The sequence below is a fragment of the Arachis hypogaea genome, chromosome 4 (assembly GCF_003086295.3).
Source record: "Arachis hypogaea cultivar Tifrunner chromosome 4, arahy.Tifrunner.gnm2.J5K5, whole genome shotgun sequence".
In the NCBI taxonomy this organism is placed as follows: domain Eukaryota; kingdom Viridiplantae; phylum Streptophyta; class Magnoliopsida; order Fabales; family Fabaceae; genus Arachis; species Arachis hypogaea.
Window position 1 is genome coordinate 18,671,647 of NC_092039.1, and position 21,416 is coordinate 18,693,062.

Sequence of the window (21,416 nt, forward strand, 5' to 3'; positions counted from 1 at the left end):
GTTTTCGAAGTCGGGTCGCCGCAGCCGCTGGAGGTGGCTGTTGGGGCTACCGTCCAACCGATTCAGAGGCCGTTGCTGTTCGGCTCAGCCGTTCTCTCTTAGTTTCAGTAAGTATTCATGTTTCGAGAGCTCTACGTTAGTGTTCTGTTCTGTGTAGTAAATTAATTGTAAAATTGATGGTTCTAGGAGTTAGAATTTAAGTTTACTTATGGCGTTGAGGTTGTTTCTACTATTGAGAAAGACACACGGAATCGGGATTTTGGTTGTTGATTTCGGGTCGAGGCGGAAAGGATTTTGTGACGCGTTTGGACTATGGTTTGCGTTTTGAGGTAGGGGTGCTTTCCGAAAACTATAGTTTATTATTGGAATTATTACATATGGATACTGATGTGAGACATGTTGTATTTGGTGATTGTATCTGCCTTATGTATTATTTGATTGACTCGAATATTTATGGATGTTGGTTTGGCTGAATTGTTGTGCGGTTTTGCAAAATGTAATGTTTTAAAGCTGATTCTTTAAAGATTTGAAATCTGAGTTTAATCCGTTGAGGATTGATTTGAATTGAGTTGATTATTTTGATGATGTGAAGAGTCGAATACACTTTTGAATTCAGCCTGGTTTACTTTAATCGACTTGGTTTTGGATAAATGATTTGTTATTAAGTCGTTCCTTTAAAGCTTTGGAAATGAGTTAAATCGGTTGATATTGAGTTGATTTTGAAATGGTTTCCTTGAGATATGCCACTGAGGCGACTGTTGGATTTAGCTTGCTTTTGAATTGATTTCTGGTTTTGAGCTGTTGAAAAGGAATGAGAAACAATTTAGTTGGGACCCGAACCGGGTGGCAAAAGTCCAAGTTTTAGGGGAGATGTTGCCAAAATTTTTATAAAATCTGAGTCTTTATTGAAATATTGTCTGGAATAATGATGAGTTAAAGACTTTTACTATTCTATTTGAATTATCAAGCAAAGGGTGATTCATGCTTTTGAAATGAGTTATTAAAAAGGAAGTTGTGATTTAGTCTTGTTTCTCAAGAAAGATATTACATTTCCCTTGTGAACAAGTTATTTAAATGAAACTTATGCTTTAAGGCCGTTGGAATGTGAAAGAGGTTTATGCCTTTGAATTTGACTTGGGGTTTTCAATTAAAGAAGTTTCAATGGTTTTGAAAGGACCCGAGTGTCTATTGACAAGTCTCATTTTAAAGTGTTTTGGGAAAGGTTTTAAGTACTCTTTGAGTTCTGAATTTTGCAAGACTAAAATAGTTTTTGAGCAGTTGAAATGCTTTAAAATCTCTCATGGGGTTGAAGCTGGTTTTTGTTTAAGTAAAGGAAAAAGTCTTTGAAAAAAGTGAATGATCACGTGACTCGCTTTGGCTTAGATCCTATTTTATTACTCAAACCAGGAAGCCAAGGTTTTTAATGAATTTAAATGAACTTGGCAAAATGAGTTATGTTATTCTCCCCTAAAGACTTGGAACTCTGCCGAGAAACTTTTGTTATAAAATCCCATTGTTGGATGGATGATTTTGAATACTTTGAAATAAATCCTTAACTTGCCATTGTTTTGGAAGTTTTGGAAAGAGAATACCGAGAGTGGCTCTGTTTTAAAAAGGGAACTCACTTTGAGTAGATTTGGCTTATGAGCCTGAGATGATTTGAGAAATGAGATTTCTAAAAGCCAAGGCTAAAAAGAGTTGAAACTGATTTCAAGGTGAAACGATTTGAGAAAAAGTGATTTATGGCTTAAATGCCGATTGCATGAATTTGATGATGTTGGATGGTGGAAGTGCTATTTTGTTATGGGCCGGATTGGCCGTGTATGATTATGAATATTGGCTGGTTCTGGATTGAACTGTGAGCCAGAATGGCTGTGTATGCTATGGTTATTGGCTGGTTCTGGACTAAACCGTGAGCCGATGGCTGAGATGGATGTTGATCCATGGATAAGATGAATGCATGTATATGCTGAATTATTGATAATTGTGATTTGCACTTCCATTATCTGAGGTACGAGTTTCCCTGGGTAGTAGCAGTGGCTAGCCACCACGTGCTCCAGGTTGAGACTTAATACTCTGTTGACCCTATGTCGTAAGTGTGGCCGGGCACTGTGAAAGTCCCGGATGAGCTCGCCCCCGTAAATATTCACCAGTGAGGGTGATGGATATGGATTATGTTTATGATCAAGTTTATGATGAGTATAACTCGAGTTGGGGATGCGTGACAGAGGGACAGTCCAATGGTTAGCTACAATGACTTGTCGGGTTGCCTCTATAACCGACAGATGATATCATCAGCCACTAGGGACAGGCATGCATCATATGCATCTATGTGACATTGTTTGGGTGTGCATATTATACTTGGTTTGCCTATGTGATTAATTGCTAATTGTTCTACTTGTAATAACTGTTTGTTTGTGCTTGCATCTTCCTATTTGTGTTTGCTACTGGGACTCTGTTGGACTGTGATGATTGGATGATGGTTGGATTGTTTGGGCCTAGGGCCGTGGTTGAAATGAGATGAACCGATGGTTGATTTCGGTTTTGTGTTTCTGGTTTGGAATAAAATATGAAAGGCTATTTTGATTCAGTTTAGATAAACCTTTTTGAAAGGCCTTTGATGTTTTGAAAATTGAACGGTTCCTCTTTCAGAAAAGATTTCCGACTTTACTTTTATTGTAAACCGTTGTTTTTGAAAAGAGGCATAAGACGGTTATTAATCACTGGTACGGTTTATCTTCATGTATCCTATTACAGTAATTCCCAAAAACCCTCTACTAAGAACCCTTTCGAGGATGATGTTCTCACCCCCCCTATATTTTTCCCCCTTTCAGGATATGGGCGCAAAAGTTACGAAGAGCTTATTTAATTGTTGTTGTGATGCTCTGTATTGTTTTAGTTATGGTTTATTGTACCCTCGCCTTTATTTTGATATATTTTGTAAGAGGGATATGGATTGTATTGGTTAATGTTTGTACTATAATTTATATATATGTATGTATATATATGAGTTTTTGTAAGTTATATGGTATCTATGGATGTACGTTGTCGAACGAAAGTATTTTGGGAGCAGTTTTGTGGTAAAAAGTTTTAAATAGGCTCATATTTTAGTATTAAATAGTATAAGTGTCGTCGTAATGTCCGAACTATCAGAGTTACGCAGCCGAAAGCGTGAGCTTTGGTAGTTAGGGTATTACATTATGGTATCAGAGCATTCCTTCCTGTAGAGCCTGAGGAATGGACCAACTATGCTTCAATTGCATACTCTGAGCGCTTGTCATATATTAGGTCTTGTCGAGTGACAAGAGTTAGAGCTTTGTGCGCATGACGATCTATTGATTAACGTTGTTAGTCTTGCATTGCATAATTCTTGGTATTAAGTTTGGCCGGCTTAATACTAGTGAATTATGTATATGGAAGCACTAATGGATTATCGTAGATGATCTACGAGTTTTGGGAGAAGCGAATCGCGAGTTTTGGAAATGTTAGAAACTATTTCTCGAGGCTTTTCAGTGGCGTGTCTTGGATTTTGTTCGAGTCGACCTGTTCTTTCATATCCTAACTTGAAGTTCTTGTTTGCTAATCCTCTTGGAAGTAGTTTGATTTTCCAACTCTATTCCTCTATTCATATGCATCATTGTTTGATCTTAAAGTGCATATGCTTGTTTGAAACCCTTGTTGTATCTATCTTTCTCGGTTTGAGTTCTTCTTGATTCATGTATTCTTTGACATAGCTTTGAACTTGTCCTACTGCGTTGTACATTTTTACTCCGGATTCCGAGTCCATTATTAGAGAGATTGTTGATTCAATTTTCCTCTTATTTATCAGTGATTACAGCCAATTTTTGAGATTTTTATGAAAATTGCTGTTAAATAGATATATACTATATGTGAACTTTGAATATTTCTTATACAGTTTAACAACTATTTATTTCTAATACTTCACTTGTACTTTTACCGGTTTATGAAACTGCGTTTACCTTAAATTACAATTTGGCCTTCTAGTAATTTTACTATAGTTCCAATGCACATTTTCACTTGAGTATGTATTTGGGTATTTTTCAAAATTTTGAAAGGAAAGGATTTATCACTTTTGCCCCGGTTGAGTTTCGTTTGATAAACTTTACTTGATTCATTTTGATTTGAGTTTGATTTAGCATACTACATGGTTTATGCCATTGTTGTTCTTTTGAAAGTGTTGGACTCATAGATTTCTTCCTATGAACGGACTAAATTTTCTATTAAACCTTCCATCTCTATGAATGTCATACTTGACTTTGTTTTTAACTAATCTTTTACCTTTTGTGAACATTACCATTGATCTTGGTTTTTCTTCTCTGGTGAATCTCATTCTTTTATGAGTCAGTTTGATTCGTTACAAATTAGTGCATCGTTTATTCTCTCATTATCTTTACAAGAGTTTTTAGTCAAAGATTTATCCTTGATAAATTACTAATGGTCGAGTCATCTTTTTCTATGACTTTTGTATTCTTTTGAATCAATTGAAAGCTTGTTTGATGTCTCACGACTAGTGGATCTTGTTTAAACTACCTTGATTTAAGATCTTTTCTTGTATGGCTTGACTCCTTTTCAAGTGCATCCTAACCTTTTTGAATATCGTTGTGAGACGGTGATTTCAAGTATACTTTTGGAGTCTTGTTTTGAATTTTATAAAGCAGATTGAACTTTCTCCGAAGAGGTTCCAAATCGAAATTATTTTTTAGTTGCTTGGTTATAATTGAAATCATTGTTCAATTTTTGACGAAATTGTTTTAAAGTTGGCATGCACTATTTTAAATGAGGTTTTGGAAATGCTTCCTTGTTTAGTGGAAACATGTTCGTTTGTAACGCACCACTGATTTCCTTTACCAGATTGTAAGCGAATTTTTACCTCAAAACTTCTTTTCTAAAAAGAGTTTAACTTCCTCTTTTGTCCTTACTATAAATGTTATCCACGCTTGTTTGAATATGGACTTTGAGAATTTTTGAACAAGCATTTGATTTTTCTTCCGAGTCTTCCAAACTACTTTTGGTTAAGATTGTACACCTAACTATCTTTCTAAAATAGTTGAGGAAAATATTTTTGCTCTTAGCCAAAACCTGTGTACAGTTTGTTTTTAAAATTCTACACGATCTGTTTCAACATGAAACTGTATTAGAGCAAAGCCATGCTTGTGCTTTTGTTACTCTCTTGAAGGATGTTTGTTGTTTAACTTCTCTTTCAGAATGCGAAGTGATTTTTGTAAGTTTTCGATTCTTTTAAAGACTATGTTTTCATGAAGTATTTTAATTATGCTCTTGAGTTCTGTGAGCTTTACCTTGGGTTTGAGATATTCTTTTCTGGACACCTCATACTTCTTCGACTCAGCTTGAGTTTGTTTCTAACGGATGCGCTGATTTTCTTCTCATTGGTCCTGTTGGATTTCTTTGATCCAAGGGTTATCTTTGAAGTTGTCAATTGAATTATGTCTAGCAAACTTCATTGCTTGAGCATACTTGTTTATCTAGAATTGGATACACTCGCTCAAATCTATGAGTATTATCATTGACAACTGTCTCTCCTTTCTAAATCTTGTATCCTCCTGAGTAGACTCGAGAATTGTTTTGATATCACGTGCGACTTGTAGACGTAGCAACGCGATGAGTTATGTTATTCTCCCCTAAAGACTTGGAACTCTGCCGAGAAACTTTTGTTATAAAATCCCATTGTTGGATGGATGATTTTGAATACTTTGAAATAAATCCTTAACTTGCCATTGTTTTGGAAGTTTTGGAAAGAGAATACCGAGAGTGGCTCTGTTTTAAAAAGGGAACTCACTTTGAGTAGATTTGGCTTATGAGCCTGAGATGATTTGAGAAATGAGATTTCTAAAAGCCAAGGCTAAAAAGAGTTGAAACTGATTTCAAGGTGAAACGATTTGAGAAAAAGTGATTTATGGCTTAAATGCCGATTGCATGAATTTGATGATGTTGGATGGTGGAAGTGCTATTTTGTTATGGGCCGGATTGGCCGTGTATGATTATGAATATTGGCTGGTTCTGGATTGAACTGTGAGCCAGAATGGCTGTGTATGCTATGGTTATTGGCTGGTTCTGGACTAAACCGTGAGCCGATGGCTGAGATGGATGTTGATCCATGGATAAGATGAATGCATGTATATGCTGAATTATTGATAATTGTGATTTGCACTTACATTATCTGAGGTACGAGTTTCCCTGGGTAGTAGCAGTGGCTAGCCACCACGTGCTCCAGGTTGAGACTTAATACTCTGTTGACCCTATGTCGTAAGTGTGGCCGGGCACTGTGAAAGTCCCGGATGAGCTCGCCCCCGTAAATATTCACCAGTGAGGGTGATGGATATGGATTATGTTTATGATCAAGTTTATGATGAGTATAACTCGAGTTGGGGATGCGTGACAGAGGGACAGTCCAATGGTTAGCTACCAGGACTTGTCGGGTTGGCTCTATAACCGACAGATGATATCATCAGCCACTAGGGACAGGCATGCATCATATGCATCTATGTGACATTGTTTGGGTGTGCATATTATACTTGGTTTGCATATGTGATTAATTGCTAATTGTTCTACTTGTAATAACTGTTTGTTTGTGCTTGCATCTTCCTATTTGTGTTTGCTACTGGGACTCTGTTGGACTGTGATGATTGGATGATGGTTGGATTGTTTGGGCCTAGGACCGTGGTTGGAATGAGATGAACCGATGGTTGATTTCGGTTTTGTGTTTCTGGTTTGGAATAAAATATGAAAGGCTATTTTGATTCAGTTTAGATAAACCTTTTTGAAAGGCCTTTGATGTTTTGAAAATTGAACGGTTCCTCTTTCAGAAAAGATTTCCGACTTTACTTTTATTGTAAACCGTTGTTTTTGAAAAGAGGCATAAGACGGTTATTAATCACTGGTACGGTTTATCTTCATGTATCCTATTACAGTAATTCCCAAAAATCCTCTACTAAGAACCCTTTCGAGGATGATGTTCTCACCCCCCTACATTTTTCCCCTTTCAGGATATGGGCGCAAAAGTTACGAAGAGCTTATTTAATTGTTGTTGTGATGCTCTGTATTGTTTTAGTTATGGTTTATTGTACCCTCGCCTTTATTTTGATATATTTTGTAAGAGGGATAGGGATTGTATTGGTTAATGTTTGTACTATTATTTATATATATGTATGTATATATATGGATGTACTCTTTATGAGTTTTTGTAAGTTATATGGTATCTATGGATGTACGTTGTCGAACGAAAGTATTTTGGGAGCGGTTTTGCGGTAAAAAGTTTTAAACAGGCTCATATTTTAGTATTAAATAGTATAAGTGTCGTCGTAATGTCCGAACTATCAGAGGTACGCAGCCGGAAGCGTGAGCTTTGGTAGTTAGGGTATTACAGTTTTAAAATTCTTACCTTTATTTTTCATACTTTCTCATCACATAATTTACTATAAGTGATATTATTGATAAGATCACAGATAGTAGCCATTAGGTATGAAAAAAAAGTAGAATAAAAACTATGTCTAAATTATGAATTCTTTAGATAATAATTTAATAAAAATTTACTATTGTTCATTATATATACTAATAATATGCTAATATTTTCAAAAATATACCAATAATATTAATAGCTGAAAAATAATTATGAATACTCGCCACAATTATAATAAATTTAAGATCTTGTTTGAGTCGTTGGTATTTCGGCAGTAAATTATTAATTAAATATAGAAAAATTTACGAATTGATGGGACTAAAATGAAAACTTAAGTGACATTTGAAAAAAGAGGTGAGTAAAGTTATGGTATCATCTTCATAAAATTATCGATTTAATTATGGAGATATACTCCAAAATAAAACATATTAATTTAAATTAAACATTATTAAATAATTAAAACTAAACAAGTTTTAGTAATAATTTTAGCATTTAATATAATTTATTCCTTTGTAATTAAACATATACTCACGATCTTTTAATATTGTTTGTCTATATTGCCTAATAAATTTTAATAATTGATACCTAAAATAAGTAAATTAAAAAAATTGTTAAAAATTCTTGTTTAACAAATGTGAGAAATAAAAAAAAGAAATTAATAAATAATAATAAATATAAATATATTGAAAATAGTATTTTTATTTTGAAGAAAAAAATTGTTGGGTTTTTTCTCTCTTTTGTGAGGCCCAAACCCAACATTTTGGAGGTGTACTTTTGCACCCTAGTGTCACAACCCTAATTTAGTTTTTTGAGGTTTTTTGAGAGAGAGAGAACAGCCACCAAGTGAGAGAGAAGAGGGAAAAACAGAATTCCCGTTTTTGCCCAAACCAGTAAACTTCAAATAGCAGTTTCTCAGTTGTTCACCGTTAGATCGGCTTGAAATTTAAACTGCGTGTTTTTATCATCTTTTTCTTCATTCTGATCGGTGGAGATGTTGATTGGAGGTTTGCAGTAGGAGAAATTGGTTTCGCAAGAGAGAAATTAGGTTTCCCATTTTTACACAGAGCCGAAATTTTTGGAATGGCAGTTTCTCATTCTTTTACTGTTGGATCGACGTGAAATTTGAACTGTAGATTCTTCACATCTTGTTCTTCATTCTGAACGGTGGAGATTTTAATTGGAAGTCGGCAGAGGGAGAAATTGGCTTCGAAATCAGCTCTGTTTTTTGGGTATATTTCATCTTCTTGCCTATTATTTGTGAGCTTTGGTGCATTGATGTTTTGGCTGGTTATATGCACGTTTTTGTGCTTTGTTTGAGACTCTCTTGTATCTCATTTGATTATAGTGGAGCTATTTCATTGGTCTGGACGACCCGTGGTTTTTACCTCTCACATTGAGGGGGTTTTCCACGTTAAAATCTTGGTGTGTTCTTGTTATTGCTTTACTTGCTATATTTGCTTGTTATAGTTGCTGCCATATTGTGTTGTGAGTTCTTCCATATTGTTCTTGTGTTGGACATTGTTGTCGTTTCCGCTGCTAGGCTCTTTCATACTGGCATCAGAGCTTGTTGGTATTTTTCTGAGCTTGTGATTCTGTGAACAATGGAAGCTAATACTAATACTAGTAGGATGATCACTCTTAATAGTCCTAATTATGATTTATGGAAGTCAAAGATGGAAGATTTGCTTTATGTCAAAAATTTTCATCAACCAGTTTTTGGTACAGAGAAGCCTAATGATAAGTCTGATGATGATTGGACTTTGTTGCATAGACAAGTCTGTGGATATATTAGGCAGTGGGTTGACGATAATGTGTTGAACCATATTATTGGAGAGACACATGCTCGAACCCTTTGGATTAAGCTTGAACAGTTGTATGCTCGGAAAACTGGGAATAACAAGATGTTTTTGATCAAGCAGTTGTTGGCTTTGAAGTATACAGATGGGACATCAATGACAGATCACTTGAACAATTTCCAAGGAATTATGAATCAGTTATCTTCCATGGGCATCAAGTTTGATGAAGAGGTTCAAGGATTGTTACTTCTTGACTCCTTACCAGACTCGTGGAAAATTCTCAGAATGTCATTGTCCAATTCTGCTCCTGATGGTGTAATCTCTATGGATCTTGCCAAGAGCAGTATTTTGAATGAAGAGATGAGAAGAAAGTCACAAGGTACATCGACTACACATTCAGATGTTCTTGTTTCTGAGTCTAGGGGGAGAAGCAAAAGTCGAGGTCCTAAAGGTAGAGATCAAAGTAGAAGCAAGTCTCGAGGAAAGTATAAGAATATTGAGTGTCATCATTGTGGTCAAAAGGGACATGTGAAGAGATTTTGTTGGCAGCTAAAGAAGGAGAAAGCCAAGGCAAGTAAAGACAAGAGCACAAATAAAGATGATGGTAACAAGGAAGACAAGGTTAATGTAACTCATGATGATTTTCTTGTTGTTGAGGAGTTTGAATCTGTTAACCTTGTTGATAATAGCACTAGTTGGGTGATTGATAGCGGTGCTTCTATTCATGTTACATCTAGGAGGGATTTGTTTACGTCCTATACTCCTGGTGATTTTGGTGATGTGAAAATGGCTCATTAAGGTGTTGCAAAATGTGCTGGTGTTGGACAGGTTTGTTTAGAAACCTCCAACGGTACCAAGTTGACTTTGAAGCGTGTGAAGCATGTTCCAGATATTCGGTTGAACTTACTTTCTGTTGGTAAGTTGTGTGATGAAGACTTGGATAGCTCATTTTCTCGTGATAGCTAGAAGCTCACCAAGGGTTCCATGGTTGTTGCTAGAGGTACAAGACACTCTACTCTTTATTTAACTCAAGCAAAGATTGTGAAAGATGTTGTTAATGCTGCTGAGTTTGTTGATGAAACTGATTTATGGCATAAGAGATTATGTCATATGAGTGAGAAAGGCATGAATATGTTATCCAAGAGGAATCTTTTATCTGGTTGTAAGGTTGCTTTGCAAAAGTGCAATCATTGTTTTGCTGGAAAACAAAACAGGGTCTCTTTTAAGAGCCATCCACCTTCAAGGAAGCCGGAGATACTTGACTTGGTACATTCTGATGTATGTGGGCCAATGAAGACAAGAACACTTGGAGGGTCTATCTATTTTGTAACCTTTATTGATGATCATTCTAGAAAATTATGGGTTTACACTTTGAAGACCAAAGATCAAGTTTTGAATGTGTTCAAGCAATTTCAAGCTTCTGTTGAAAGAGAAACTGGGAAGAAGTTGAAATGCATTCGTACTGACAATTGTGGTGAGTACTCAGGTCCATTTGATGCTTATTGTAAAGAGCATGGTATAAGACATCAGAAGACTCCTCCAAAGACTCCTCAGTTGAATGGCTTGGTTGAAAGGATGAACAGAACACTGGTTGAAAGAGTTAGGTGCTTGTTGTCACAATCTGGATTGGCAAAATCCTTTTGGGGTGAAGCTTTGAGCACTGTTGTTCATGTCTTGAACCGAACACCATGTGTTCCCTTGCAATTTGAAGTGCCAGAGAAGGTATGGTCAGGTAATGATGTTTCTTATGATCATTTAAGAGTCTTTGGATGTAAAGCTTTTGTTCATATTCCTAAAGATGAGAGATCTAAACTTGATGTAAATACTAGGCATTGTATTTTTATTGGCTATGGCATGGATGAGTTTGGTTACAGGTTTTATGATCCTGTTAACAAGAAGGTGATTCGAAGTAGAGATGTTGTCTTTGTTGAAAACTAAACATTGAAGGATGTTGATCATGCAGAGAAGCCAATGGTTCATCCTAGTGATGATTTTTCTGAGATGGATATTACTCCCTCTATGCCTATGGTAGAAGATGGTAGAGTTGAAGCTCAAAATAATGAGCATGATACAAGTGCAGGTGAAGATGGAACAGTTGATCCGATACTTGATGAAGTTGGTGATGATGATCAAGATGAAGAACCAGCTTTGGAAATTCCTGCAAATGCACTCAGAAGGTCTACAAGAGAGAGGAAGCCTTCATCAAGGTATTCTCCACATGAGTTTGTTTTGTTGACTGATGGGGGAGAACCTGAATGCTTTGGAGAGGCTGTTGAAGATGAAAGCAAAGCTCAATGGCTTGAAGCTATGCAAGAAGAAATGAAGTCCTTGCTTGAGAATGATACCTATGAGTTGGTGAAGCTACCGAAGGGTATGCGAGTTTTGAAGAACAAATGGGTATTCAGAATCAAGAATGAAGAACACAATTCTAAGCCTCGGTATAAGGCTAGATTGGTTGTTAGAGGTTTTAGCCAGAGAAAAGGTGTTGATTATAAGGAGATCTTTTCTCCTGTTGTGAGGATGTCATCCATTCGTGCTGTGCTTGGATTAGCAGCATCTCTTGATTTAGAGATTGAGCAAATGGATGTGAAGACAGCTTTTCTTCATGGTGATTTAGATAAGGAGATCTACATGGAGCAACCGGAGGGCTTTGTTGTTAAAGGAAAGGAAGATTTTGTGTGCAAGCTTAAGAAGAGTCTTTATGGGTTGAAGCAAGCTCCAAGACAGTAGTACAAGAAGTTTGAATCTGTTATGGGGAAGCATGGTTACCGTAAGACAACTTCAGATCATTGTGTATTTGTGCAAAAATTTTCTAATGATGATTTTATCATTCTTTTGCTTTATGTGGATGATATTTTGATTGTGGGTAAGAATGCTTTGAGGATTAATGAGTTGAAGAAACAGTTGAGCAGGTTCTTTGCTATGCAGGACTTGGGTCCTGCCAAACAGATTTTGGGCATGACTATTACTCGTTATAGAGATTCCAAGAAGCTTTATTTGTCACAGGAGAAGTACATAAAGAAGGTGCTTCAAAGGTTTGACATGAATGATGCCAAATGTGTTGCTAGTTCTTTTGCTCCTCATTTTAAGTTGAGTACCAAGCAGTGTCCAACCACTGATGAGGAGAAACAAGCAATGAATGAAATTCCTTATGCTTCAGCTGTTGGAAGCTTGATGTATGCTATGGTGTGTACTAGACCAGACATTGCTCATGTAGTTGGTACAGTGAGTCGTTTTCTCTCTAATCCAGGTAAAGAACATTGAAATGTTGTTAAATGGATTATGAGATATCTCAAAGGTACAACTAACTTGAGTTTGAATTTTGGTGGTGAGAAACCTTTGCTGGTTGGCTTTACTGATGCAGACATGGCAGGAGATATTGATTCTTGAAAGTCTACTTCAGGTTATTTGGTCAAGTTTGCAGGGGGAGCTATTTCATGGCAGTCAAGGTTACAGAAGTATGTTGCACTTTCTACCACAGAGGCAGAGTTTATTGCAGCAACTGAAGCATGTAAAGAGTTGTTGTGGATGAAGAAGTTTCTTGCCGCACTTGGTTTTAAGCAAGACATAGTGATAGCCAAAGTGCTATTCATCTTGCCAAGAATTCTACTTTTCATCCAAGATCTAAACATATCGATGTTAGGTATCACTGGATATGGGATGTGTTAGATTCCAAGTTGTTGGAACTTGAGAAAGTTCACACTGATGACAATGGTGCTGATATGATGACAAAAGCATTGTCAAGAGAAAAGTTTGAAACATGTTGTTTGATCGCCGGAATGGCGAGGGCCTCCACCTAGTCGAGAAGGGGGAGATTTGTTGCGTTTTTTCTCTCCTTTGTAAGGCCCAAGCCCAACATTTTGGAGGTGTACTTTTGCACCCTAGTGTCACAACCCTAATTTAGTTTTTTGAGGTTTTTTGAGAGAGAGAGAATAGCCACCAAGTGAGAGAGAAGAGGGAAAAACAGAATTCCCATTTTTGTCTAAAGCAGTAAATTTCAAATGGCAGTTTCTCAATTGTTCACTGTTGGATCAGCTTGAAATTTAAACTGTGTGTTCTTATCATCTTTTTCTTCATTCTGATCGGTGGAGATGTTGATTGGAGGTTTGCAGTAGGAGAAATTGGTTTCGCAAGAGAGAAATTAGGTTTCCCATTTTTACACAGAGCAGAAATTTTTGGAACGATAGTCTCTCATTCTTTTACCGTTGGATCAACGTGAAATTTGAACTGTAGATTCTTCACATTTTGTTCTTCATTTTGAACGGTGAAGATTTTAATTGGAGGTCTACAGAGGGAGAAATTGGCTTCGAAATCAGCTCTGTGTTTTGGGTATATTTCATCTTCTTGCCTATTATTTGTGAGCTTTGGTGCATTGATGTTTTGGCTGGTTATATGCACGTTTTTGTGCTTTGTTTGAGACTCTCTTGTACCTCATTTGATTATAGTGGAGCTATTTCATTGGTCTGGACAATCCGTGGTTTTTATCTCTCACATTGAGGGGGGTTTTCCACGTTAAAATCTTGGTGTGTTCTTATTATTGCTTTACTTGCTATATTTGCTTGTTATAGTTGCTGCCATATTGTGTTGTGAGTGCTTCCATATTGTTCTTGTGTTGGATATTGTTGTCGTTTCCGCTGCTAGGCTCTTTCAAAAATAACTCATAAGAAATTAACACTTTACCTCTAATATTTCTAAAAATATACTAATATACCAAGAATACTAATAATTGTGGAGACTTATAACTTATTACAATTATAACAAATTTAATTATTATTCTAAATAAATATTAAGAATAAATTAAATAACAATAATTGAATATTAATAAAGAGATACAAAGAATATACAAATATTATTATAATATGACTAATAAATTTTAATAAGATAGTCACTAATATATTACACTAATATATCAAATTAAATTAATATTATTTTTTAACTTTAATATGTACTGTAAATATAAAGAGTACAATAAGTAATGAATAGAGATATTAACAAAAAATAATACGTATAATACATATCAATTAAAATTAAACACTATCAAATGATTAAAATTAAACAATTTTTTTAATCTTATATTGCCTAATAAATTTTAATAATTAATACTTAAATTAAATAACAAGAATTGAAAAATAATTTTAACAAATATGAGAAATAAAAATAAAAGAAATTGGTAAATAATAAATATAAATATATTAAAGAATAATTTTTTATTTTAGAATAAAAAAGAACTCATCAAGAATTGACACTTTATTTTATTAGTTAGAGAAAAAAAAATCCGATTTTAGTAGTTTAAGTAGATATTCGCGACCCAATAAAAATTATTCGAACTTGTGTGAATCAGAAATATGGAATTCCGGGTGTAACTATCGGTTCACACTCATATATAAAGTGAAAAGTACATATATAACATACAAAGTAGGTAACAAAAAAAGGAAAAAAAAAAAAAGGAAAGACCCATAAAAACATAATTTTTATTCTTTCCTCTATATATCACAATACACTTCAAGATGTATGAGAATAAGTACCAGGCTAGCCAATACATATTTCTCTGTAACGAATTCTACTTTTAACTTCCTTATTTAAAAGAAAATCAAATAAAAAAAACAAGAAAGAATTGTTGAAGATGCTATAAACATAATATATTATATTTGTCATTGTTGGAACAAGATCAAATCATATTAATAAGTAATAACATATTTTTTCGCTTCCTCAAACATAAAATACGTGGGAAAAGATAATCAATTCCTATTTCCCATCAATCTAACAACTATTTAAACAGTTAGTAAAAAATAAATCCAAATTTAATTAAAGATACATAAGCTTGAAACTAATTAATGAAAGATATGCAGACCAAAGCAAACACGGTTTGGCCAAATCCGTAGCAAAAGGATTAACCCTTTTAAACCTCAAGTAACAAAGAAAAATTGCTACAAAATTCACCACACAAAAAAACGGTGCGAGCCAATACGCACCCATGACGAGGACAATGGGGTGCCATGTGATGCCCAGAGATAGTTGAACCAGGTAGAGCGACATTACATCACGTGATTCCCCTCTGAACCCGCCATCGGCCCAAACAAGCCACGTAGCAAGGCCCATGAAGAAAGAGCAACTCAACGTGGCTAAATGAATGAACCATAGTGGTGGAAACCAGAACGGCTTGGTTAAGCTGTGGTACTTTCGGCCCGAGCCGAATAAGATGATTATGGCTAAGGTTATGGTGAGAGGAACAAGAACACCTATGGCTAGGGAACGTAGTGCTCTCCTGGCTTTGGTTCTCTTTGTTTCATGCAAGGATTTTTGAGAAGGCATTATGGGGATTAGTACGGGTTTGTTTAATTTTAGGTTTTATGATAATAATGTAGAAAAAAGTCATCATCAAAATTGAACAGTTAAAAATTAGAGAGATTAAATTGGTGAAACGAGTGTAATTGAGTAAAATGCGGTTTTGGTTTGTATCGAAGATATGTATATAAATGGTAAGTGATATCGATGATCAAAGATTTATAAGTGTTTATGAATATGAATTGCTAATATATATGGTGAATTATCCATTTATTTTTTTTATGAAAAGAGAAATTTTTAGTAACTTGCTCAAGTGAGATAAATCATTGAAGTAAATTCCTTTTATTGAAAGGTAACGATCAGATCAGTTGATAAAAATGTGGTGACGATGAAAGTGACGATTCATATAACTACAAGTTTAATATCTACTATTATCCACAAGAGTTATTTTCTAATCAACATTGTTATATATTTTAGAATTGTTAATACATATGATTAATAGTGAACTAATTGGTAATATTTAACCATTCAACTAAAATGCATTGATTGTTTTAAGGTTTTTCAACTAAAAGTAACATTTTTTTACCAAAATATTTAAGAAATGAATATATAGATAACATGTTTAATTTATCGAACTAGCTATAAATGGTCCAACAAAAAAAATTATGGTTCATAAAAAGTGAGTTTAAACAGATTAATTCATTTAACTCGTAAGTTTAGATAGATAAGACTGATCCCTTTATAATCTTAATAACAACCTACAAGATAATAATTTAAATTAAAATTATTTTTAATTTAATATATATAATTTTATGTTTATAATATTTATAATTATACATTTATTATATCTAATATTATACATTTATTTTAAAAGTATTTAATGAATAAAAAAAGAATAAAATAAGACTGCCTCTGATTTTCAAACTATAACCCTATAATTATTAACTGTTATTGGTATACCCAAGAATGAAGAACTGCACTTTATGCAGAGAATATGTAGAGTGTTTTAGAAACTGAATATACTTCTTTATTTTATATACAATATAGCATACTTCTATATATATATATATATATGCCAGGGATGCATCAACATAACTAATTGATAGAAATCTAAATTTTTCTTAACAAAATTATAACTAATTCAAACAGATTCTAACTAATTCTAGTTAACTTATCACACACATCACTAATCTCTTCCCTTAACACCCCCTCTCAAGCCTAGTTGGGATTTGATTCCCAACCTAAGCTTAGACTTAAAGTGATCAAAAAGCTTAGACGACAATGGTTTAGTCAACAAGCCTGCTACTTGATCTTGTGCCGGCAGATTAACAACAAATACTTGTTTCTGGTTGACAAGCTCTCGAAGAAAATACAGGTCAGTTCCAAGATGTTTACATCTGCTATGCATAACTGGATTTGCTGCCAACATATAGGTACTTTGATTATTGCAGTAAATAGTAGGTGTAATCATTTGTGGTACTTGTAGTTCCTTCAAGAGATTCTGAATTGCCATAATCTCCATTTGAGCCGATGCAACTACGCGATACTCTCTTTTGTGCTTGACCTGCTCACCTTAGAGACTGTTTTTCACACTTCTAGGCTATCAAATTACTCCCTAAGAATACCAAATATCCACTCACAGATCTTCTATCATCCAAATCTGTCGCCCAATCTGCATCAGCAAAAGAAATAATTTGATAGTCAGTGCATTTGCTAAATATCATTCCTTGATTCATACTACCTTAAAGATATCTCAATATTCGCTTGACTACTTTCCATTGTTCAACTGTAGGTTTGCTTATGAACTGAGAACACTTGTTCACTGCAAAGACAATGTCTGTCCTTGTTATAGTCAGATATTGAAGAGCATCTATTATGGACCTATATTTCTTTGGATCTTCAAACACCTCTGAATCATTCTTGTGTAACCTTAATGAGGATATCATGGGAGTGGGCATAGGTTTAGATTGATGTATCATGTCCTATGCAGCAAGTCATTCGTGTATTTTGTTTGCGTAAGTAGGAGTTTGTTACTGTCCAAAAATTTAGCTTCCAGACCCAAGAGGTAATTAAATTCCTTCAAAGAAAATTTCTTATTCAATGCAGCAATTAAATCATCAATTTCAATAAGATTAGAACCTGTTATAACAATATCATCAACATAGATAATCATATATATAACTGACATAGATGACTTTCTAATAAACAAGGCAACATCAGAAGTAGATGTATAAAAGCCAAACTACTTCAATGTTTGGGATAGAGTCTTATACCAAACCCTTGGTGCTTGTTTGAGACCGTAGATTGTCTTATGCAGTTTGCAGACCTGGTTAAAGTTCTCAACAGCATAGCCAATAGGTTGTTTCATATATACTCGATCTTCTAAATGTCCATTAAGAAATGCATTGTCAAAATCAAATTGTCTCATCACCCAACCTTGTGTCAAGGCTATAGTGATGATAATTCTAATAGTTGTAGGCCTCACTACAGGACTGTACACCTCTTCATAGTCAATTCCTTCTATTTGGTGAAATTTCTTAACTACAAGTCTTGCTTTGTATCTAAGAATTTCACCATTTTGATTCTTTTTAATTGCAAAAATCCACTTACACCCCACTATAATGGCATTTTATGGTGGTTCAGTCAGAGTCTATGTCTTGCATTTCCAAAGAGTTTCCATTTCTCTGTTCATAGCCTATTTCCAATGTTTACATTTTAAGGCTTGGTGTACTATAGAAGGAACTTCATTAATCAGATCAATTACTTTAGTTGTTGTAGTCAGAAGCGTTTGGTGTTTGGTGATTCCAGATTTGGATCTAGCCACCATATGATGAATGTTGTTGGTTTCAACTGTTGGGGAAGAAGTTTTTGGTGTGGCGGGTAAATGGATTTCAATTCTAGATATGGGAATTGGTGATAAATGAGGTAAAGGATTAGGTGTGGGGCGAAGTATTGGTTATCAAAGGATGTACTTGTTGAAGGGGATGATGGTGTGAGATTGGTGGCCCCAGGACCAGATTGTATATCATTTGATGGTGCGATATTTGTATTTGAATTTGATAATGTAGAGTTAGTAAGGTTATTTACTTTCCTAAAAATAGGTATGCTGTTAGAAAGTGTTGTGGTTGGACTTGTGTGTTGGCTATGGATGTTTGAATTAGTGCTAATTTTTGCAGAATGAGATTTGTTAGTTGAGGAATTACGAAACAGTGTATAATATGAAAAGACACTCTTATCAAAGACAACATTTCTTGCCAAATACAGTTTTTCATCTCTAGAAAGACATTTATAACCACTATAGTTTGCATCATATCCTAAAAACAAGCAAAGTTGGAATTTATAGTCAAATTTATGTTGTTGTATGGCTTTAATAAAGGATAGCAGGCACAACCATATACTCCAAACTTTGAATAATCTGATTTATTATGAAATAATACCTCAAAAGGACTCTTGGACTTGACAGGAGTGGGTAGTCTATTGATCACATGAACGACAGTGGTAAAGGAAGAATCCCAATGTATTAAAGGAATAGAAGCTATAGCTAAAAGAGATAGACCAGTTTCAGTGATGTGCTTATGTTTTCTCTCAATACTTCCTTGTTGTTGGTGTGTATATAGACATGACATTCTATGAAAAATAACATGAACTAATAAGTAGGAACTAAAATACTTTGATAAGAACTCTTGCCCATGATCACTTTATAAGGATTTAATCTTACATCCTATTTGATTTTCTATATAAGTTTTGTACTTTTGAAATGCTTTTAAGGCTTGACTTTTGTTAACTAGAAGGTAAAGACAAGTAAATTTTCTATATGCGTCTAAAAAACTGATGTAGTACCTAAAGCCATTAAATGAGGTAAATAGTGCTGGACCCCAAATATCTATATAAACTAATTTTAAGGGAGTGGTGTAAACATGTTCAGAATTATGGAATGGAAATTGATGCATCTTTGTCATGGTACAAAATTCACACACTCTATGTTGTTTATTTTGACTACAGAGGCTTAAACCACACTAATTCATAACTTGAGATATAGTTCTTAAGGCACTATGACCAAGTCTCTTGTGCCATAATTCAGTATCACTGAATTTGCTGGTCTGTGTTTTAAAGGCTATAGGAGGGAAATCTAAAATTTTTGGTCATTAGCCTTATTAAAAACATGAAGTTTAGATATGCATGAATTAGGAGGAGAATAATTAAAATTGATACAAGAAAATGAATCAGGCACATGCTTTATTGAGTTATGATTTATTATAGCAAAATTGCTATCATGTACACAATTAGTAGTAGTAGAAGGAATACATGATTGATTATGGTTATATGCTATGGTAGGTGTCTAACTATTATTATTCTTTGAAAAAACAAAATTACACTTGTTATGTAAAAAAGACAAATGAGCAGTAGAGTAATGTCTTATAGTAGGATTCAAATCAGTAGCTTTAGGTATCACTAAATCATTAAAGGAGTAGATTCTTCCTTTAGCTTTGCCTTGTAGCTAGGAGAAGTTCCCTAGTAACCAGATCACGAATCAAATAGAATTTAGGCCAAAATTAAAATAAACATTGTTATCCTCAGCAAACTGTGAGACACTTAATAGATCTTGGGTAATGGTAGGAATATGAAGTAATTTGGTTAATTTAAAACAGATATTTTGAGATTTATCATAAAGAAGAGTAAAACCAGAATTTAAGATAGGCACTCCCTAACCATTACCAATGAATAACTGCTCAGGGCCTTAAATTGATTCAGTGGTATTCAAAAAATTAGCTTGCTCAGCTATAATATGATGAGAAGCACCTGAATCTGCATACCAAGCTCCATCATTTGTTGGTGTTGATGTAGATATGTAGGCCTTTGGTTGATAAAATGAGGTTGCTGGAGGTGGTGGAAAAGAGTTTGCATATGGAATTGGTGGTTGAGATGAGGGAGAGGAGGAAGGATTTTGGTACTGAGCATCAAAGCGATGAAAACAATTTTGAACTACATGGCCAATTGTTCCACATAATTGGCATTGTGACCTCTGATTGGTGAACCGACCCCCTCCTCTCATGAACCTTCCTCCCTTACCTCTTCTTCCATTAATTCCTCTTCCAAAATTAGGGGTTGATGATGCTGGAATTTGAGTGAAGTTGGCTAAAGCTATATCTTGTTCAAGCTTTTTGAACTTCTCAAGCATGTCTTCATAGGCCAAAAGAAAAGATTTAGCTTCATTGATGGTGAAATTCACCATCCGAGACATTACTGAAGTAATGTATTGGTATTCTTCTGTGAGACCATCCATAATAGCTTAGATGTGATCATCTTCCTGAAAACGATAGCCAATTGCAAGAAGGGAGTCTAGCAATTTTCGTATTGTTGAGAGATAATCAGCTATGGTAGAAGTTTTCTTGCACGCTTTCAATTGAGTCTTCAAACTTTGTATTCTTGTTCTTGATGAAGTAGTGAAGATATCAGTGATCTTTTTCAACTGTTTAGAGAAGGAGGTACAATGATGCAAGAAGGAGGACCATAATGATCATGCACTAAGCTCTTGATACCATGTAAGTATTCTTGGTATACCCAAGAATGAAGAACTGTACTTTATGCAGAGAATACGCAGAGTGTTTTGGAAACTGAATATACTTCTTTGTTTGATATGTAATTCACCTATTACAATATAGCATACTTATATATATATATTCTAGGGATGCATCAGCATAACTAATTGATAGAAATATAAATTCTTCTTAACAAAATTATAACTAATTCAAATAGATTCTAACTAATTCTAATTAACTTATCACACACATCACTAATCTCTTCCCCTAACAAACCCAAAAACATTTTGTATATAAAAAATATTTGATAACAAAAAAAATAAAATAAAAAATAACCTAAATTGTATTTATTAACTT